This window comes from Lepidochelys kempii, chromosome 8, assembly GCF_965140285.1.
Source record: "Lepidochelys kempii isolate rLepKem1 chromosome 8, rLepKem1.hap1, whole genome shotgun sequence".
Taxonomy (NCBI): domain Eukaryota; kingdom Metazoa; phylum Chordata; order Testudines; family Cheloniidae; genus Lepidochelys; species Lepidochelys kempii.
In genome coordinates this window covers 105060708-105083815 of record NC_136387.1, presented here as the reverse complement: position 1 = coordinate 105083815, position 23108 = coordinate 105060708, and the positions used below count along the sequence as shown (strand labels likewise).

Below are 23108 nucleotides of genomic sequence, written 5' to 3'. Positions count from 1 at the left end.
CTTTGTAAGCTGAGATTGTACATTGCTGGGGAGAAAGCCAAGGTAATGGGCCCAGCCTGCTGCAAGTTACAGCGGGTAATGTCAGGGTACAGTCATTTAAAGACTAACCTGTGGGCATTGCAACTCCAGCACCTTTTAATGTCCTACTCCTCTAACGAACACGAGTCACTTCAAGGAGGCAACAGTTGTATTTCTTCCAACACCACGTTGGGTGGGGCCTTTGAGAGAAGGGGGCGGCACACCTTTCCCACTGGAACACCATACTAGGTTACAGCTCCAGGACAGAGCACGTGGTTATGTGATGGAGTCACCCAGAAAAGGCCATTCAAATACTCTCTCATCACCGGCCCTCGCTGACCAGCTGTGAATGCAGAGGTCCTACCTATAACTGGTCGCAGCAGTAGTATTTCTGGCAACTCTCAGTATTCTCAATTGATTTGAATCTGTGTTAAGAACAAAGGACAGTTCACATTCTCTAGAGCAGTGAGGCCCATTTATTCCTTCCCCCTGCGCATCCTCTTTCCCTTTAAAGACGGTGTGAAGCCCTGTATTACAGCATACACGGAGGACTCTGGCATTTCACATTGATTTTGCTTTTCTCTCCATACTAAACTCGTCTCATTCAAAAACATTCTGGCACAAGGAGAGGGATGTCTGATCACCTTTCCTATTGCCAGAGCAGAACATAGGGACTGTGCTAGGTTAGTCAATAATAATAAAACACTATCAAGTTGTGGGAGATATTTTTAACGAGACTCATCAACCAAGAAGGGTTAGTAAGGAGAGAAACTCCCACCTGCACCTGAACCGGACTTCGTTTTTAGCTCTTTCCCCTTTGATGTCTGAATTCAATTATGAAGCTTGACCCAACACATCCTACCAGTGTGTACTCCCCCACCCGCACACACACACACACACCTTTGTTCTGCTTTCACCAGGATCAAGAGCACTTGCCTTTTTACTTTTATTAAAAAGAAAAGGAGTACTTGTGGCACCTTAGAGACTAACCAATTTATTTGAGCATGAGCTTTCGTGAGCTACAGCTCACTTCATCAGATGTTTACCGTGGAAACTGCAGTTTCCACGGTAAACATCTGATGAAGTGAGCTGTAGCTCACGAAAGCTCATGCTCAAATAAATTGGTTAGTCTCTAAGGTGCCACAAGTACTCCTTTTCTTTTTGCGAATACAGACTAACACGGCTGTTCCTCTGAAACCTGTCATTACTTTTATTAGTTAGTTAGGCCAGGAAAAGGATCACTTACAACTCTGGGCCAGTTGTCTTGGGATGACGTGGAAAGAGGAGTTCTCTGTATAGAGCGTGACAGAAACCCACAATACTAGTATGCAGGGAACATTTCTTTATACCTGACCACAGTGAACACCAGAGTGTTCTGTTGAAAATGTTTTTCTGTGTATGTCTCTTATTTATTGGATTGGATTATCAAGGCATATAAGCAGGACAATTCTACTTTAATTTAGGAGCATTTCTCAAGTGCGTCATTCAGCTCAAGCTAATGTAAAGTGTAATGTAAAGTGTGCTACACTAAAAACTGGTATATAAACTTGGAGGGGATTACTTCACTAACAAAAACATGAGCTCACCTAGTAATGCTCCAGGACTGATGTTATCAATGGGCCGGATGTGGCTATGAAAGGAAGCCCTTATAGCAATATTCTATATGCAAAGAAGATAGGGAATCCCACTAGTTTTAGAGTTTCGAGGTCCTCCTGCACAGCATCCTGGGAACGGTTTCCTCCTTTCTATGTAGGATGGAGAATTCTGATAGTCTCTCTCACAAAAAGAGGTTTGCAAAAGGCCAGGACCATTTCTCTCCCCCCGCCCTCCACTCCCCGAGAAAATATAAAGGTGACACAGAGAAAGGAAAGGGAGCAAGCAGAAGAGAGGGGGAAAAAACAATAGAAATAATGGGAGGAGGCAACAGACCTGTGAGAAAGGAAGAGGGAAAAGACAGCTGAGCAACAGAAAGACAGAAAACAAAGCTGTGGGAAAAGCAAGGAAAACGCCGCAAGGCAATTCCTAGCTTTAGGGTTTAATTCAAAAAGCCCAATTTCCCTACACCATGCTGGGTTTCCCCTTCCTGAATGCACATGACCTGGCAATCACCCTTAAGTGCAAAGGTGAATACGACCAGGGTGGCTTGCCCTAAGGGCTGGAAGGCCTGTGGCCAGCCAACCCTGATTACTATGGAGCCACACCTGGGAGAGATCAGGTGATTGTCCTACAAAGAGCAGCAGGAAGCTGCAAAGAAAAGGAGGGAAGCTCAGGAAACTGCACAGAGAAAGGCTCCTGCAGGGAACACATTGATATCAGGGGAGTTTGGAGGCCAGAGCCCAGTGAGCAGGAAGCTCCTGGGGGAACCCAGACTGGGTTTGGGCCTTGAGGCCAGAGCCAGAAGGTTGAGTTGCAGCTAGGAAGAGCTGGGAGGACGGGCTGTGAGAACAGACTGGGAAGATGAGCTCCGGCTAGAAGATGTCAGAGCTAAGTTTGAGCTTTTGGGTTGTGGGGATGGACTTTAAATTTGGGACCCTGAGGATTTTTGAACTGTTTGTGTTATTAAACCAGCTCCAGGCCCGGGTGGCTTTAACCCAAAGAGAAGGAAACAGAGGCAGGGTGCTGCACAGTGATCTCTGGCCACCAGGGGGAGCTCAGGAGGCAGCCAACCCTATTACATGGCTCAAACAGAAGAGCGGAAACCAGGAACTCCTCAGTTAATACTGGCTTGACACTAACTTCATGTGTGGTCCAGAGTCAGTCACAACCTCTGTGTGTCCATTTCCCCACCGGCAAGATAGAGACAATAGTACTTACCTCCCTGTGGCATTGTGAGCATTTACAAGCTGGTCTTTCTGCAACATTTTGAAACAAATATATTTAAGTCCAGGTATCATTATTACAAAATTACAGCCCTGCACACTGTACAGCCAGAAGCAAGAGGCTATCCTGCTCACAACGCCATCAAATAATATCTGCTCCATCAACAAGACAAACCGATGGTAAGTATCCAGGCTAGCGTACAGTTTGGCACAAGTGGACAAGAAGGGAATAATAGGCTGGCTAAAGCAAAGATATCTCTTGAGGAGGATTCCTGTGCTTCAGAGATCACCTAAGTGATTTGCAACAGAACAGAGCCACCGATTACATTATAATCACAGCTTCAGATGTCAAGTGGATGAAGCTCTGGTCTAAACACTGTAAGCCTCTGGTGAGGACAGCCACGCTAGACGAAACTGATAACACTACCCTATCGTAACAGGCCACTAAGGAAAAAATTTGGTTTAATGTATTAGTCTTATCTTCAGGTGAAAGCAAAAATAGGGAAGTAATCTAATCGACTACCAGGGCAGCAAACTCCATCACCCATTCAAACGAGCATGTGGTAACGAAGATCAAAAGAAGGATGGCATCCTGCTACCGTCTTTACAATAGTATGAAAAACAGGTCACAGCCACAAGGACCAGCTGATAGCGAGAGAAAAATACTGAATAACCTGTGTCTTGAATACTGATACATGCCAGGTTTATCAGCCTGAACAGATAAGGCAGTAGGCCTTTAATTATAGCATCAAAGTCACACAGTATTTGCTAGGAGGAGCTGGTTGCAGTTGGGTAAGCTTAAATAATTAATGCAGGTTTGTTTGTTAAAAAACTTGCCAGACATTTCTCTGGGTGGAGCATTATATGGGCAGTGATTATAACCTCCACTGTTTGAATTCTTTTGTGTCACATAGGAAACCTTCCTATGAAGCACATCAAGCTACCAAGCAACACTTTTGTCCAGCAAATGCTACTGAACTTAGGGTTTGATCCAGCCTCACTGAAATGAAATGGCAAAACTCGCACTGAATGCAATGGTGCAGGATCAGTCTATAGTACTTACTACCATGCGTATTTCCACGGACGTCAAGGGGGCTGCTCACAGTAGCAAGCGCCTTTCATGGCAGTAAGTGTTTGAAAAATCAAGCCCTAATGAGGAGGTCTGAGGGGCTCACTGGAGGGAAATCTACATTGGTGAAGCAACGAGAAGTCAGGGGAAGATGGGGGATAAAAAGAAGAGGCTTGCACTGCATGAAAAAAGTTATTTCATTTGTCAAATTAGCACTCCGTGGCAGGCGGCTCTATGAAATCCTGCGTTTGGATGTGTCTGCACTAAAACCCCCACGAGCAGCCAGACAAGTCTGAGCATGCAGCCCCTCACACACCGCTCAGAACCGGGCAGCAGCACTGACAGCCCTCATGCAGACATCTCCCCTCCCACCGCTTTGAAAATGGAGCTCCAAGCTTTTTCTGCCTGATAACTGCTCTCGCTCAGGATTTCCTCCATCAGGGAAATCAGCCACTGATAGTGGAGACTCCTCTTGTTTGAAGAAAAAAATGGACACTCGTTTGAACTGTAAACTAATTAAGAGAGATGACCACTAAGAGCTTAAGGTTCAAACCAGCCTCGCACTCCCACTGACAGTGAGGTAATGCCAGTCTGGGGTCAAAACCATAAATCTACAGGGAGCACAGGGAACGTTTAAAGCCAAAAAGTCTCTCTGCTAAGCGTAAGATACTGCCACACTAACCCCACCACCTCACAAATAAACCAGCTGAGCACAAGGAATCCTGTGGCATCTCCCCATAACTTCGCACAGCTGTGGATTGAGAGCAGACATACTCTTGATGAAGCCCAAGGACTTGAAACTGTCCATATTCTAACGCTAATCTGAGCCCTGTCCTAAGGAAAAGGCACTCACACCTGCAAGGATTAATCTGGCCTCTGACCTTTGAACTCATTGACATGTGATCTACAGGCATCCTGTAGTCATGGGTGGTTAGGGTGCATTGTTCCCCTTTAAAAAACACCATGAAATGCTCTAAGTATGCATCACACTCCTCACTCAATCTTCTTAACTCAAGGATATACAGCACTTTTATTCTGTATAACCCACACACTGTAACAGATCTTTCATATCTCCTGCACTACGTGCTATGTTCTTACACTCTCACAGGGTCAGCACCTGTTCCAAATGTACATCACTGTTCCTCAACTGTTAACACAGAGATGCCATTCTCACGTAAAGCTGTGGATGCGAAAGCAGTGTACAGCTCAGTGCTAACAGAAATCTTACAGCAAAAGCTGCTAGCCAACCTTTAAATATCTCAGGCATTCCTTTTTTTAAAGAAGAAAAGTCCATATAAAATGTATGGCTCATTTACAGTACAGCTCTTGGCTGTAAATATTACCAGTGGGAAAAAACCCACTGTTACTTCAGCTCTTCAAAATCACAGCCACTTTATAACCTCAACTTGATACAGTGCCTTTAATCCAAAGAGATCCCAAAGCACGTAACAAAATGAATGTACCTACTTGTAACTAAGGAGCACTTTGCCCACCAGCGAAATGCTGTCACCTCTGGGCTGAAATGCAGTAGCTGTTTACTGTGCACAGCGGCATAGTTTAAGGACAGCCTTGCAAAATTCTATGCACCCACCCACCCAGATCAGACAGGGTTTTGGATGGGGGAGTAAAATAGCAGTAGTAGATTTTGTGCCTGGGCTGGTAAGCTTTCGTGACAAGTTTGGGAGACTGGTTTACAACTAGCAGTGAATACTCCATCCAAAGGAAACTGTGGGAGGAATGTAAATTGGCAGAGATGGGATTACCCAAACTGGAATTTAACAAGGACACGGGCTAATACTGCTAGTTTACAAAATGTGCCGTGAGCATGTGTGACTGGGACCTATTTTATATCTCATCCAAAGCATGGCCCCTGCAGCAGCTCCGGACTCCCCCAAACCACGCTAGAACATTAGCTACTGACAGAGGAAAAAGAAAAGGAGGACTTGTGGCACCTTAGAGACTAACCAATTTATTAGAGCATAAGCTTTCGTGAGCTACAGCTCACTTCCTCAGATGCATATCGTGGAAACTGCAGCAGGCTTTATATATACACAGAGAATATGAAACAATACCTATTCCCACCCCACTGTCCTGCTGGTAATAGCTTATCTAAAGTGATTTCCAGCACAAATCCAGGTTTTCTCACCCTCCACCCCCCCACACAAATTCACTCTCCTGCTGGTGATAGCCCGGAAATCACTTTAGATAAGCTATTACCAGCAGGACAGTGGGGTGGGAATAGGTATTGTTTCATATTCTCTGTGTATATATAAAGCCTGCTGCAGTTTCCACGATATGCATCTGAGGAAGTGAGCTGTAGCTCACGAAAGCTTATGCTCTAATAAATTGGTTAGTCTCTAAGGTGCCACAAGCCCTCCTTTTCTTTTTGCGAATACAGACTAACACGGCTGTTACTCTGAAACCTGACAGAGGAAAGATGCAACTTGGTTTCTTAGGACAGTTATAAAGGGTGGATATGCCATATTCACAGATTAATTCCAGTAGCACATTACCACCAGCTGATGGGAGAGATCTTAAAAAATGACACATGAGGAATAAAATTTTTTGTACCGAGCTATTTAATACGCTATTGCTGCCAAAGAGGCAGTGCATTGGTACAGCACCTGCAATAGGAAGGTGGCTTTATTCACCATAATGGTTTGGGATGCAAATGGGTCAGAAATAAAGGTCTCAGGATACTGTGATTCAGAATCTCTCTTTCTCAACTCCTCGATATGATGCAAGTGATAAAACAAAGGATAAAGCCATAGCTCTAGATTTCTTTAAACTGAAACAATACTCATGATTAAGAATGCCATACAACACGGGTCGTTACAACCAGGAAACTGTTTGATAAACAATGCCTCTCAACAGAGCACTTCTTACCGCTGATTACCCTTGAGACAGAATGCTAATGACTGAAACATTTCTACCCAGGGTATACAGCTGTATAGGCTAATGGTCAGAGCACAGGATTAATAGAGTTTTAGGCCAAAGTGATATATGATGATCAAGTCTGACCTTCTGCATAACATGGGCCAGAGAATTTCATCCAGCATATCCTGCATCTACGTTTTAGACAGGGAACTGCTGCTAACTCACTGTCTGATCTTGTACAAATCACTTACTCTGCCTCAGTTCCTCCATCTGTAAAATAGAAATAGCAAGACTATCTATTGCCCCAATTCCCAGGGACACTAAGTGCCATTGCTTCCCGGCTGGTTTTGTCGTCGAGTGCCCATGCTCTCTACCCAGCTAAACGTTTGCTGCTGCAGACCGCACGTTCCTCCACTTGGGTCTGCAGTTCCTCCTGGCCATCCCCAGGGCAAGTGGCTGAATGGAGGTGGGTGGGTGATGGATCTGTACAATTTATTAATTCCGATTGATACTGTGACGTTGTGTTATGAAAGACTGCTGTATTACGAGTGCCTGTATGTATGTGGATCCAATATTGCGGATAGGGCCTGTAGCAGATAACCCCAGACAGATACAAAGCAAATACTTAAGGCTGACGACAGTACTTAAACCTCAAAGGGTTATGCAAAAAAGCGGAAAAAAAAGGAGGACTTGTGGCACCTTAGAGACTAACAAATTTATTTGAGCATAAGCTTTCGTGAGCTACAGCTCACTTCATCAGATATGTCATGGCAGCTCATGAAAGCTTATGCTCAAATAAATTGGTTCATCTCTAAGGTGCCACAAGTCCTCCTGTTCTTTCTGTGGATACAGACTAACACGGCTGCTACTCTGAAACCTGCAAAAAGGCAGCTGCATCCTTAGGGGAAAAAACACTTTAGGTGTCTCCTCTGAAGGGAGGCAGTAAGGTAGGATCAGTGGAAATTTATCAAGAGAAGAACAAAAAGGGTCAGGAGAGGTTTAAAAATTAAGAGAAACACAGGAACAGGGGCCAGACAGGAAAAGGAAGCTCAGGCCAGGAGAGAGCAAGGTCACAGAAGCTGGATAAGTATAACAGAGCATAAAGGTGTTAGGATGTGCAAAATATACATGTCCAAAGAGCCTTGCACTGTAAACTCCAACCTTTGGGTGCAGTTCTGGCAGAGTGTTTAAGTGACTGGGGTACCTCGGGCAGTGCTGACCTTGGGGGCTTAGGACACATTGGCTGAAGAACCCCATTTCCACAGAGTCAGTGCCCTGGAAACGAGCCAGGGAGAAACCAGTGCTGCAATGTGCGGAAGCTCTAGGAGCTTAACACAGCCCTGGGGATCCAGAGCAGCAGAGGCCTGGATTCTCCTCCTGGGGGCACTCACTGGGAGCAGTGATGGGGAAAAGGGGGCACCGAGTTCCCCTTATCCCATCCTCCCCTCCCTCTCTCTGATCTTTCTCCTTCTTACACACACATGCAAAGAAAAAGGATGGAGAGATGACGTGGGATAGGGAGTGGAAAGACTTGCCTGCACTGGGTTAATTTTGCACCACTGTAGCTGCACTGATGCAATCCCCTAGGGCAGGAGTTCTCAAACTGGGGGTCAGGACCCCTCAGGGGGACGTGGGATTATTACCTGGGGGGGGGTCATGAGCTGTCAGCCTCCACCCCAAACCCCGCTTTTCATCCAGCATTGATAATGGTGTTAAAAATATAAAAAAGTGGTTTTAATTTATAAGGGGAGGGGGTCACACTCAGAGGCTTGCTATGTGGAAGGGGTCACCAGTACAAAAGTTTGAGAACTACTGCCCTAGGGTAGACATGTTGTTCTGCAGTAGCTTACTCTGATTTGAAACTGTGAAAGCGAAAGGGAGGGAGCATGTGCCAGAAAGGAGGCACTAAGCAATGAGGGGGTTCGTATGAATGAGGGGGAAGAGGGAATGGGTGAATGATGAGAGAAGTAGCACAGTAAAAAGGTGGAGGGAATGGGAGAGGGAGAGACGGCATTCACAGATTTTAAACTGGAACTCTGGCAGTTATTTGTTCCATACACAACAGGAAAAGTTCTTTCTAATGTTTGCCAAGTGCTGTGAACATTTAAAGCACTGCCCAAAATGGTAAGCATATACATTCCATATAACATCTGAAACTACACCTATAATCGGGCCAACAGCATAGCCATTTATTGCATATTAAAAGTGATTCAATTCTAACTAGAACTGAACTTGATTTAGTCAGTTTGGATCAGATCCAGTCTCCAAGTTCATTTTTCTTATATTGGGCTAGAAAATGATTTAAGGAAGATAATCGAGCTTTGGAAGATTTTCTGTTTTACTAAGGAAGGAGTAACAACTGAAGGTCTGCAACTTAAAGACTTACAACCTTTAGCTCTTTTTATCCCTCCCAACACACATGCTCAAGTGGAAAGTCACCTGGGTAAAGAATTATTCCATGAAATCGGCAGGACTGAAAAGATGGCAACCCAGAAGGGGAACAAGCTTTACGCAAACATCAGAAGTCAAAGGACTGTAGGGATGCTACTGAAGAGCAGCTCCAGTTAATCATAGAATATCAGGGTTGGAAGGGACCTCAGGAGGTCACCTAGTCCAACCCCCTGCTCAAAAGCAGGACCAATCCCCAATTAAATCATCCCAGCCAGGGCTTTGTCAAGCCTGACCTTAAAAACGTCTAAGGAAGGAGATTCTACCACCTCCCTAGGTAACGCATTCCAGTGTTTCACCACCCTCCTAGTGAAAAAGTTGTTCCTAATATCCAACCTAAACCTCCCCCACTGCAACTTGAGACCATTACTCCTTGTCCTGTCCTCTTCTACCACTGAGAATAGCCTAGAACCATCCTCTCTGGAACCACCTCTCAGGTAGTTGAAAGCAGCTATCAAATCCCCCCTCATTCTTCTCTTCTGCAGACTAAACAATCCCAGTTCCCTCAGCCTCTCCTCATAAGTTATGTGTTCCAGACCCCTAATCATTTTTGTTGCCCTTCTCTGGACTCTTTCCAATTTATCCACATCCTTCTTGTAGTGTGGGGCCCAAAACTGGACACAGTACTCCAGATGAGGCCTCACCAATGTCGAATAGAGGGGGACGATCACGTCCCTCAATCTGCTCGGTATGCCCCCACTTATACATCCCAAAATGCCATTGGCCTTCTTGGCAACAAGGGCACACTGCTGACTCATATCCAGATTCTCATCCACTGTCACCCCTAGGTCCTTTTCCGCAGAACTGCTGCCGAGCCATTCGGTCCCTAGTCTGTAGCTGTGCATTGGGTTCTTCCGTCCTAAGTGAATCCTAAGGACCCTGCACTTATCCTTATTGAACCTCATCAGATTTCTTTTGGCTCAATCCTCCAATTTGTCTAGGGCCCTCTGTATCCTATCCCTGCCCTCCAGCGTATCTACCACTCCTCCCAGTTTAGTATCATCCGCAAATTTGCTGAGAGTGCAATCCACACCATCCTCCAGATCATTTATGAAGATATTGAACAAAACCGGCCCCAGGACCGACCCCTGGGGCACTCCATTTGACACTGGCTGCCAACTAGACATGGAGCCATTGATCACTACCCATTGAGCCCGACAATCTAGCCAACTTTCTACCCACCTTATAGTGCATTCATCCAGCCCATACTTCTTTAACTTGCTGACAAGAATACTGTGGGAGACAGTGTCAAAAGCTTTGCTAAAGTCAAGAAACAATACATCCACTGCTTTCCCTTCATCCACAGAACCAGTAATCTCATCATAGAAGGCGATTAGATTAGTCAGGCATGACCTTCCCTTGGTGAATCCATGCTGACTGTTCCTGATCACTTTCCTCTCATGTAAGTGCTTCAGGATTGATTCTTTGAGGACCTGCTCCACGATTTTTCCGGGGACTGAAGTGAGGCTGACTGGCCTGTAGTTCCCAGGATCCTCCTTCTTCCCTTTTTTAAAGATTGGCACTACATTAGCCTTTTTCCAGTCATCCGGGACTTCCCCCGTTCGCCACGAGTTTTCAAAGAGAAGTTGCTCCCTTCTACACCAGTTCGCAAAGGGCCAAGCAGTAGACATCCAATACATTTTCTTAAATCAAATAAGTACAATGAATGCATGGGAAATAGTGAAACTAAAAACTGGGTCAAAGCTGTAGGTCGCTGTAATGTGGACCTGACTCCAGAAACTGCACAGAGTCCTCCAGGTGTGCTCTCGGTGAAGCTTTCTTTCAAGTCCCCTTCACCAATGTCATGTCCGAGATGAGGTGGATTTTACTAGTGGTTGGCTCAAAGGAAATCTCTGGTCTGTAAAATCTGCAGATTTAAAGCAGTTGCTGGGCTCCACACGGTCACTAAAACAAGCACCCCAAACTGCAACTAAAATAGTCACAATGCAACTAAAAACTTAACCGGGGGCAGAAAAGACAAGGTGAAAATGAGTGGTGCCAGCAGCAGGATAACATCACTAGCTTTCACTGTGCTCTATGGTTCCCATAAAGTGGCAACCTAATGGACAGCCAATGAAAGCCATCCCCTTCTGCCCAATCAATTCATTAAAGAAAGATTTGAAAACCCCTCCACCACCTGCCCCGTTGTGCACAGCCCCACACATGGGCAGAGGGGCAGCGAGTGGTACAGAGCTGAAATCCTCATTAGGAAAGCATGGGTTTTTCAAGACTGAACTTGTGTAGTCTTAAAAGAACGTCTTTTAAAAGAAGCTCAAAGTGGCATGTTCATAAAACACCAGCAAATACGGTTCCTCTTCACATGCTGCTTTTACAATGCACAAACACACTGGTGTAATTTCATAACTACTGTGGCTGCTCAGAGCCAGAGGGCACCAAACCTGCAGGATGCCAGGTGTACCACGACTCAGGCAGGCACTGAAGTTGCTTCAGCAGCTGGGCCTGGTAGGCACTAACCCCGGTAGGTCCCAATAACCACTCAGACACACATGGCTAATGGAAGGGGTATTTTACTAGGGCTGGCAGGAAAGGAAAAGGTTGCAAATACCCTAGGTTCAGAGGCTTAGCCCTGGTCTACACTATGGCGCTAGGTCGAATTTAGCCACGTTAGGTCGATTTTAAAATGAATGCAACTACACAACCAACCCTGTTCCATCAACCTAAAGGATGAGTCAAATTTGGGATAGTGCAGATGCAATTTCGATGGTATTGGCCTCCGGGAGCTATCCCAGAGTGCTCCAATATGACTGCTCTGGACAGCGCTTTGAACTCCGACGCACTCGCCAGGTACACAGTAAAAGCCCTGGGAAATTTTGAATTTCATTTCCTGTTTGGTCAGCGTGGCAAGCTCAGCAGCACAGGTGACCATGCAGTCGCCCCAGAATCGCAAACGAACTCCAGCATGGACAGAAAGGGCGACACTGGATCTGATTGCTGTATGGGGAGAAGAATCTGTGCAGGCCAAACTCCGATCAAAAAGAAGAAATGTTAATATATATGCCAAAAATCGCACAGGGCATGGTGGAGAGAGGCTACAAGGGACACACAGGGACACACAGCGGTGTCGCATGAAAGTTAAGGAGCTCAGGCAAGCCTACCAAAAGACAAAGGAGGCAAATGGTCACTCCAGGTCAGAGCCACAGACATGCCGCTTCTATGATCAGCTGCATGGCATTCTGGGGGGGACCCTACCACTACCCCACCACTGTCCATGAACACCTGCAAGTGGGGAGTCTCACGCAACAGGGAGGAGGATTTTGTGGATGAGGAAGAGGAGGAGAACGTGCAGCAGGCAAGCGGTGAATCCGTTCTCCCCGGCAGCCAGGACCTTCTCATCACCCTGGAGCCAATACCCTCCCAAGGCGGGATCCCCAACCCTGAAGCTGGAGAAGGCACCTCTGGTGAGTGGACATTTGTAACTACAGTACAGAGTTTAAACGCAATAGCGTTTAACGTTTGATTTGCCCTGAAGAATCGGGATGCATTTGCGGCCAGTACAGCTACTGGAAAAGTCTGTTAACGTGTCTGGGGATGGAGTGGGAATCCTCCATGGACATCTCCATGAAGCTCTCCTGGAGGTACTCTGAAAGCCTTTGCAGAAGGTTTCTGGGGAGGGCTGACTTATTTTGTCCTCCATGGTAGGACACTTTACCAAGCTAAGCCAGTAGCAAGTAGTCTGAAATCACTGCAGCACAAAGCATGGCAGCGAATGGTCCTGGGTTTTGGTGGCATTCGAGCAACATTCGGTCTTTATCTTTCTGTGTTAGCCTCAGGAGAGTGACATCATTCATGGTCACCTGGTTGAAATGGGGGAATTTTTGTAAGGGAACAGTAAAAGGACCTCATTCATGCTGGGTTCTTTGTGCTTGGCTAAAAGAGATCATCCCAGAGAATAGCCATGCGGTGGGGTGGGGGGAGCTGCGTGCTGCACATCCACCCGAAAACTGCAGCCCCTCCTTTTAAACCCAGCCGGCATTGCTTGCTCTGGGAAAGGATGGCGCCACAGTTTGAAACCATTCCCACATTTTATGAAGGCGGAAGAAGCCAACCCCACATACCAAAAGGCTTACCATGGCTGTCTGGAAACCGAATTCTGTTGCCCAGCCGTGTGTGATGTGTCACCATACTGGCAGGTGCTCAATATAAAAGGCAAAATGTGACCGTGTACCAAAAGCACATGTGCTGTCTGCTGTGAATTGCTTGATTCACTGTGAAAGAGTCTCCCTTTTGTTCTCAGAAGTGTATCATCTTAAATTATACTCTCCCTTTTTATCTCCCCCCAGGTGCAAAATATTTCTATGCTCCCCCAATCATCTCCGTCCCTGAGGTGATTGCAGATTAGAAGGAGAAAAAAACACACTCGTGATGACATGTTTTCTGAGCTCATGCAGTCATAGAATCATAGAATATCAAGTTTGGAAGGGATCTCAGGAGATCATCTAGTCCAACCCCCTTATCAAAGCAGGACCAATCCCCAATTTTTGCCCCAGATCCCTAAATGGCCCCCTCAAGGATTGAACTCACAACCTCCTGGGTTTAGTAGGTCAATGCTCAAACCACTGAGCTACCCCTATCCCAGTCCTCCAGCATTGATAGGGCACAGCTTAATGCATGGAGGCATTCAGTGGCAGAAAGCATTAAGCAAGCATGAAGAGCAGAGGCAGAAGGCGATGCTGAGGCTAATGGGGGAGCCAAGAGACATGATGAAGCACCTGTTGGAGCTGCAGGAAAGCCAACAAGAGCATAGACCCCTGCTGCATCCATTGTATAACTGCCTGCCCTCCTCCCCAAGTTCCATATCCTCCTCACCCAGATGATGGGGGAGGCTCCAGGCACCCAGCCACTCCACTCCAGAGGATGGCCCAAGCAACAGAAGGCTGTCATTCAAACAGTTTTGATTTGTAGAGTGGCTACAATAAGCCATGTGGCCTTGTCCTTCCCTCTTCCTGCACCCCACCGCACCCAGGCTACCTTGTCAGTTATCTCACTTTTTTTTTTAATTAATAAAAGGAAGAATGCATGGTTTCAAAACAATAGTTACTTTATTTCCTTTGCCAGCTGTGATCGAAGGGGGGAGGGTGGTTGGCTTACAGGGAATTAAAATCAACAAAGGGGGCGGGTTTGCAGCAAGGAGAAACACACACAGCTGTCACACTGTAGCCTGGCCAGTCATGAAACTGGTTTTCAAAGCCTCTTTTATGCGCAGCGCGCCTAGCTGTGCTCTTCTAATCGCCCTGGTGTCTGGCTGCTCAAAATTGGCCACCAGACGATTTGCCTCAACCTCCCACCCTGCCATAAACGTCTCCCCCTTACTCTCACAGATATTATAGAGCACACAGCAAGCAGCAATAACAATGGGAATATTGGTTTAGCTGAAGTCTAACCTAGTCAGCAAACATCTCCAGCGAGCTTTTAAACATCCAAAGGCACATTCTACCACCATTCTGCACTTGCTCAGCCTATAGTTGAACTGCTCCTTACTACTGTCCAGGCTGCCTGTGTATGGCTTCATGAGCCATGGGAGCAAGGGGTAGGCTGGGTCCCGAAGGATAAATATTGGCATTTCAACATCCCCAACGGTAATTTTCTGGTCTGCGAAGGAAGTCCCTTCTTGCAACTTCTCGAACAGCCCTAAGTTCCTAAAGATGCAAACGTCATGCACCTTTCCTGACCATCCCATGTTGATGTCGGTGAAACGTCCCTTGTGATCCACCAGTGCTTGCAGCACCATTGAGAAGTATCCCTTGCGGTTTATATACTGGTTGGCAAGGTGGTCCAGTGCCAAGATAGGGATGTGTGTTCCGTCTATCACTCTACCACAGTTAGGGAACCCAATTGCAGCAAAGCCATCCAATATGACCTCCACATTTCCCAGTCACTACCCTTGATAGCAGAACGTCAGTGACTGCATTAGCTACTTGGATCACAGCAGTCCCCACAGTAGACTTGCCCACTCCAAACTGATTCCCAACTGACTGGTAGTAGTCAGGCGTTGCAAGCTTCCCAAGGCTATCACCACTTGCTTCTCAATTGTCAGGGCAGCTCTCATCTTGGTATTCCTGAGCTTCAGGGTGGGGGAAAGCAACTCACAAAGTTCAAGGAAAGTGGCCTTACGCCTACAAAAGTTTCACAGCGACGGTGAATCATCCCATACCAGCAACACTATGCGGTCCCACCAGTCTGTGCTTGTTTGCCGAGCCCAGAATCGGCATTCCATTGTATCAACCAGCCCCACTGCCGCCATGACGTCCCAATTGCCACAGCCCGTGCTTTCAGGAACGTCTGTGTTCATGTCCTCATCACAATCGTCCTCGTGCTGGCGTCTCTTAGCCCGGTTCTGCACATACTCCAGGATAATGCGCAAGGTGTTTACAATACTCACAACAGCAGCGGTGAGCTGAGCGGGCTCCATGCCTGCCATCATATGGCATCTGCATGAGTAACCCAGGAAAAAAGGCGCGAAATGATTGTCTGCTGTTACTTTCATGGAGGGAAGGAGAGAGGGAGGGAGGAGCAACTGACGACATGTACCCAAAACCACCCTCGACAATGTTTTTGCCCCATCAGGCATTGGGAGCTTAACCCAGAATCCAATGCGCAGTGGAGACTGCGGGAAAGCTACCCACAGTGCACCGCTCCGTAAGTCAGTGCTAGCCACGGTATTGAGGACACACTCCGCTGACTTAATGCACTTAGTGGGGACATACACAATCACCTGTATAAAATCGATTTCTAAAAATTGACTTCTATAAAATCGACCTAATTTCATAGTGTAGACATACCCTTAGACAGTTACAATTCAAAGTGAGCAGCAGCAGTTCTTCTGGGTACCTTGGGTAGCCCAGTAAAGAGTCAAGACTCTTCAGGGATAATGCCTGGGGTGCCCTTCTCAGTCCAGTCTCTGTTCAAGCGTTTACCAGGCTCAGTTACCATCTCTCATTGGGGCCCCTCTGCACTGACTCCCTGCCCAACCACTGCTGCTCCCCAGCAACTCCCACACAGGCCTGCACCCAGCTGTACGGTTCGGCAGTCACAGCCTGTTTCACACGCAGCTCTCAGTGCAGTTCTAGGGATTCCGCTCTGAATTCAGCTTCTCTCCAGATCCCTGCTTGCCACCTGGCTGCTGTTTCACCATCTCTGCAGCTCCTGGCTAGCCAAGGTACACCAGAGGCTTCCAAACTGAGCCCAGCCATTCCTGGTCTAGGACCTTTCCCCTCACCTGGCCACGAGGAAGGGGATGCGCAGTGGGAAGCAGGCTGAAGGGAGATGGAGTCCCCTGCTTGGCAAATCCAACACAACATTCATCTCTTTTGCCATAATCACGTTCCATGGGGCCCAAGAAGAGCCTGCCAAGACTGTCTGGTAGAAGGAGCGGGTTTTTTCTGGTTGTTTTTTTTTTAAACTCTTGTTTTTATGATCTCGTCATTATTTAGCGCTGTGAGCATGGTGCTGTGCAAAACTTGGGTAAGACTGTTTCTGGCCCCACAAAAAGCTTACAGCATAGGAGGGAAGAAAGAGGGGACAGGAAGCATGTATAAACCCAAAGGGAAAAAGTCAAGTATTCTTATGTTTGACATTATTAAAGGTGTCTCGGTCTAAGCCCATATAGGACTTCCCCTGCAGTAAATCCAGTAGCACTGTTACTTCCTTGGACCTTGATATATGGTGAGAGAAGTACTGTCATTTCATGCTCTCTGTGGTCACGTCTCTGCTGAATTAGTGTTCTGAACTGCAGTTCCCTTCGGGGCCTAGTGCTTCTGTCTCACTTTTGATACACAACAAGGATTTAAATCAAAGAAGCCAAACAGATTCGCATTGCAGATTCACAGAACTGCTGCCCTTTTGCGAGCCGGTTAACACATCAGCCCCACCTTGCTCCCTGACAGATCTCACTCAGTATGTATGAATGGAAACCTATTTAGTCTGTCAGGTAAGGACAATCAACTGAATGGCTCCAGCCTAGCCAGAAGTTAATGAACATCACTATGGGTATATCTTCACTCCAGAGGAGCCCAGGCTTACCTATCCTTGGTGATACATCCGTACTGGAAAGCCCTACCATGCTACAGAGATAGAGGACAACAAAATACCAGCTGAAATTGTGGAAGGCTTTGGTCAACAACCAGCACCCAAGCTTGATTAGCCTGCATCCTCATTGCAAAATAGGTGGGTTGCCAGCCCAGGCTTCAGTGAAACCCTGGCCCAAACCTATTCCTCAGCCATGTATGCTAGCCTGGGCTTAACAAGCCCAGGTGAGAGGTGTGTGAATGGCAGGGGGGATAGGCAACACCCAGATTAGAGACCTGCAGTGAAGTTATACCCTTTCTGTAATAAGGGCTACAGAAAACACACACTAGAATATTTAAATAATATTTTCCTCAACAGCCATAAATTACACAGGACACATTTGTTTCTTGTCTAATGATATTCCAAAGGTATAAAATAAGTTAATGAAAATTAAACTAGTAATTAGAAAAGACAGAACTCTAGTACGACTGCCATCTCTAACCAGACTTAAAAGCAAAGCAGAGTTGGAATTAGATTAAAACCAATTAACAGATTTCAGAGTAACAGCCGTGTTAGTCTGTATTCGCAAAAAGAAAAGGAGGACTTGTGGCACCTTAGAGACTAACCAATTTATTAGAGCATAAGCTTTCTGAAGAAGTGAGCTGTAGCTCACGAAAGCTTATGCTCTAATAAATTGGTTACCAATTAACAGAGATCGCCGATCATCACTTTAATTCAGATAAAATGTTTACATGCAGAGAGTTCTAATTATTAGTTTATAAAGAACACCCTCAGAAATACCATGGGGCCATGGATGTAAGCGCCAGCAGGAAAAAAGCTCAGGAAAAATCTATCGTTACTGCAAAAAGAATAAGATGTTCACCAAGAGTTCAAATTAACATTTTTAAACACAAAATTACAGTGGTTGGAACCACACTGGCTTATTTTCTGTTTAGAATAGATTACTCGTGATTTAAAATTTCCAGATCTTTTAATGGCAATAACAGAAGTCACTGAATCATATTACTTACTAGGAAGAAACGAGCTTACACCTAAAATGCTTTTGGGAGGATGTTAAAGTTGGAACCCTACATCCTTAAACTCCAACTGAATGTAAACATACCACACACACCGCACACTGAAGACAGGTCTAGGTATTTAAAGAGTCTTTTTCATCTTTCACCCACTTACCAGGGCCTGCATAACTACTCAAGAATGAGAGCTGGTAATTTTGTTCCTTTTACAAAGTGACCAGACTGCGGTTAAAATAGCACAGTGGACAGAGGAAAACTAGAGCAGGAATCTTGGCTAACTCAATGGATTAAGCCAGTGTTTAGAGCAGTAGGGTACCTTCCTTCCTCTGTAGGACTACTGCAGAATAGAAGCTCCATACAAACTGAACCTTGTTCTTCACCTGTTAATTTACTTAATGCAGAAGATGGGTTGAGGGTGGGGAACTGCTTTTAGAATAAATACAAGAGATTTTTGCAGTGTTGTTGTAGCCTTGTTGGTCCCAGGATATGAGAGAGAGAAGGTGGGTGAGGTAGTATCTTCTATTGGACCAACTTTTCTGTTGGTGGAAGGGACAAGTTTTTTGGGTTCCACAGAGCAGAGATTTTGTCTGTTTAAACAAACATTTTTTAAAAAAGAAAAGCAGCTGTCTTGAAAGCCAACAAGATGGTGTCCATCCCTGTATTTTTTAAATGTAAATACTGGTGTCATTTCTTTGTTTTATGTGGTTGCAGTTACAAAGTCTGGTTTCCAGTTGTAACTAATAAGAGCTTTATGGTTTTCTAGCGTGTTTACCGGCATATTGCTTGTCTGGAGACATACCGTGGCTGTCATGCTTAAATTGGTAGAAGAGATGTTACTAATCCAGACTTAAAATAGTTCCTGAATATTAGTGCAGTGGCACAGAATGGCCTTTTCCACACAGGACACGTATCACAGACCACAGGATGTGGCTGAGGAGCAAAAACACAAACAGCAACTGATACTTTTACGGTTTAGCTTGTCCACTTGTGGCACCAACCTAAAGGTTCACAGCTAGAGGAAATGTACTGGCAATGACTGGCTGCTGAACTCAAATGCTCTGTAATCTGATCTTTAAAAACATTTCCATGCAAGTACCAGAGTAGCAACAAATCAGATCCTTGTACTTCAATGAGGATAAATGCCTTGTAGGACAATTCTCCCATCTTGAACCATTTAGCATTACAAACAGTAAAAAGGACCCTTGTGGTTGATGACCTGCAGATTATCACTTAAAATTTTTTTTTTTAACAATCTCAAATTTTATTTAAAAAAAACAACTCCTCCCATTTCCCTTCTTGCCTGGAAGAGACTAGGCCCATTCCCCAGACGTGGCTAAGACCTGCCTCGGTATTCCCCAGCAGCCCCAACGAGACTAATGTCAGAAGTAGGCCTTCAATGGCTTGAGGTTTATAGGAATGAAAGAAGGAAGAATTAAATTTGAAACTCTGCTTGTTTACTAGCACTAATTAAATATGCCAGATTTCTGGGCAAGCTTCCTAGCCTGTGGCTCCTAAATTACTGGCTTGTAAAACAGTCAAAAATTACACAAGTGCGGAGAGTGAAAGTACAATAACAGAGTGTTTCACGTCCAGTCCTGCCCTCAGCTTGTAAAGAAAGAAATGTATTAGAAACCATCTGAAACTATAAAGACCTATGCTGGCTTCCTAGACTGTAATGCAGACATGATAAAGGCTTGACTCTACAATTGTTCATTCTGAGGAGTGAAGTATCAAGTAGGAGGGGTTAAGAATCAGTGGCCAGCACACAAAATGAACCTTAAAAATCCAGCAGCATGCTTACTCCTCAAAATACAAGGGTTCTGATTCTGCTCCCACTGGAGTTTTTCCATTTACTTCTCAACAGGAGCAGGTAGGATCCAGTATCTGAATTCGAGAATCTGCAGTCCTCAGAGCAGGACTGTTAATTTACTCAGTGATTCACTGAAAATTAACTTGTTTCCCCCCAACCCCCCCACACACACAGTTGGGATTCCAAAATTAAATCCAACCGAAGGTCACAACCAATTTCCATAATCCACTGAGACTGTAAACTCTCTGGGGCAAGCAGTGTGTCTTTGCTCTGTTTGTACAGCACCCAGGGCTGCTAGGCACTACTTCAGTAGCGATCGCTAAAAAAGCTGGGGAAGACTGAAGTCAACTTCACCTTTAATGGAGCCTCTGGAGACTGCTCATCTCAATGTACAAGGGAGATGAAATGGAATCCTGTATGTTGGGATTTGTAATGTCCACGGGCATTAAAAGGTAAGTCAAGGCAGGGAGGAGGGAAAGAGACAGACTAAAATTCCGTGGACCACAGGAGGCACTTTTTATACTCCAGGACTATAGGGAAAAGCTTCCCAATTACTATCAGAGACTGAAATAAAAGTTTCTGCAAAAAGTGGCAGAAACACTCAAGTGATTAAGAAACACTTAGAAATGTGACCCACAGCCCAGATGTCCTACAAAATTGCACAAGAACTTATGATGAATGTGAAATTCACATACGTCATCACTGTCCAGTAGTTTTGCTCAGTTGTAATGAAGGCTTGAGTTATGCTGCAACAAAAATATTCTGCTGTAAAAATAAGGGCACAAACATATAACACTCAAACTCCCAGAACAATGTTCACGAGGCAGAGAGAAACTACACAAAAATTAGGTCTATGTTTATAACTGAGATTTACAAGAGCAGTTCCAGAAACTGCAAGTTCTTCCATGGAAGCATTAATTTAATTAGCCTGCGTAGAGCACTGGGTTTGTACTAAGGCCTTCAATGTATACTTACACACACACACTCGGGGGGTATTTAGAAGCATGACTATTTACTGAACTACTTTAAAAATGACCATGTGCAGATAAGAAGTCTCCCAAACATACTCCCACAAGATCCCTTTTACAAGCAAATAATATACATTTTACATGTATTCAGACTATATGTTTTAAATTAAAAATGTGACTGCATCAGATATTCATATAATCTTGCAAACCTGCCAACAATCAAACGCAAATTACATGAAGGAATTTCTGGAAATACAACCCCTGCAGCTCTGCAGTTCCATTTCTTGTAAAGAGGATGACGTTCCCTTTTAAAATGAATCTAGAAGTGACAGTACAGTATAAAAGAATACCACACTTTGGTATAATGATATTAATAAAAGATCCTCATAAAGAATTAGAACATATGAATGGCCATACAGGGTCAGACCAAAGGACCATGTAGCCCAGTATACTGTCTTCCAACAGTGGCCAGTCCCAGATGCTTCAGAGTTAATCAACAGAACAGGCAGATTTATTGAGTGTGATCCATCCCCTGTCGTCCAGTCCTAGCTTCTAGCAGTCAGAGGTTTAGGGACACCCAGAGCATGAAGCTGCATCTCTGACCATCTTGGCCAATAGCCACTGATGGACTTATCCTCCATGAATTTATCCAATTCTTTTTTAACCCAATTATACTTTTGGCCTTCACAACATCACCTGGGGCAATGAGTTCCACAGGTTGACTCTGCATTACCTGAAGTAGTACTTCCTTATGTTTGTTTTAAACCTGCTGCCTAGTAATTTAATTGGGTCACCCTTGATTCTTGGATTATGTGAAGGGCTAAATAACATTTTCCTATTCACTTTCTCCACATCATTCATGATTTTAAAGATCTCCATCATATCCCCCCTTGGTTTGTCTCTTTTCTAAGTTGACCAGTCCCTATCTTTTTAATCTCTCCTCATATGGAAGCTGTTCCATCCCCCTCATCATTTTTGCTGCCCTTCTCTGTACCTTTTCCAATTCTAATATATCTTTTTTTGAGATTGGGCAACCTGAACTGCATGCAGTATTCAAAGTTTGGGTGTACCATGGATTTCTATAGTGGCATTATGATAGTTTCTGCCTTATTATCTCTCTCTTTCCTAATGGTTCCTAACATTGTTAGATTTTTTGACCGCTACTGCACTTTGAGCAGATGTTTTCAAATAACTATCCAGGATGACTCCTAGTGTAGACCAGGGCAAAGAGATCTTGGAGTTGAGGTTGAATTTAGCAGCATTAAAGCGACTTAACCCTGCAACCGTCCACACGATGAAGCCCTTTTTTCGACTTAAAGGGCTCTTAAAATCGATTTCTTTACTTCACCCCCGACAAGTGGATTAGAGCTGAAATCGGCCTTGCCGGGTTGAATTTGGGATACTGTGGATGCAATTAGACAGTATTAGCCTCTGGGAGCTATCCTAGAGTGCTCCATTGTGACCGCTCTGGACAGCGCTCTCAACTCAGATGCACTTGCCAGGTAGACAGGAAAAGGCCCACAAACTTTTGAATTTCATTTCCTGTTTGGCCAGCATGGCAAGCTGCAGGTGAGTGCAGAGCTCATCAGCAGAGGTGACCATGATGGAGTCCCAGAATCGCAAAAGAGCTTCAGCATGGACCGAACGGGAGGTACGGGATCTGATCGCTGTATGGGGAGAGGAATCCGTGCTATCAGAACTCCGTTCCAGTTTTCGAAATGCCAAAACCTTTGTCAAAATCTCCCAGGGCATGAAGGACAGAGGCCATAACAGAGACCCGAAGCAGTGCTGCGTGAAACTTAAGGAGCTAAGGCAAGCCTACCAGAAAACCAGAGAGGCAAACGCCCACTCCGGGTCAGAGCCCCAAATATGCCGCTTCTATGATGAGCTGCATGCCATTTTAGGGGGTTCAGCCATCACTACCCCAACTGTGCTGTTTGACTCCTTCAATGGAGATGGAGGCAACACGGAAGCAGGTTTTGGGGATGAGGAAGATGATGATGATAAGGCTGTAAATAGCTCACAGCAAGCAAGTGGAGA

General features: G+C 45.3%; 1 protein-coding gene across 1 annotated transcript in view; it reads right to left on the bottom strand.

Annotated features, from left to right (window-relative positions):
• EIF2B3 (eukaryotic translation initiation factor 2B subunit gamma) overlaps window positions 1–23108 on the bottom strand; it is a 142559-nt gene that overhangs the window by 62758 nt on the left and 56693 nt on the right. The window lies entirely within an intron of this gene.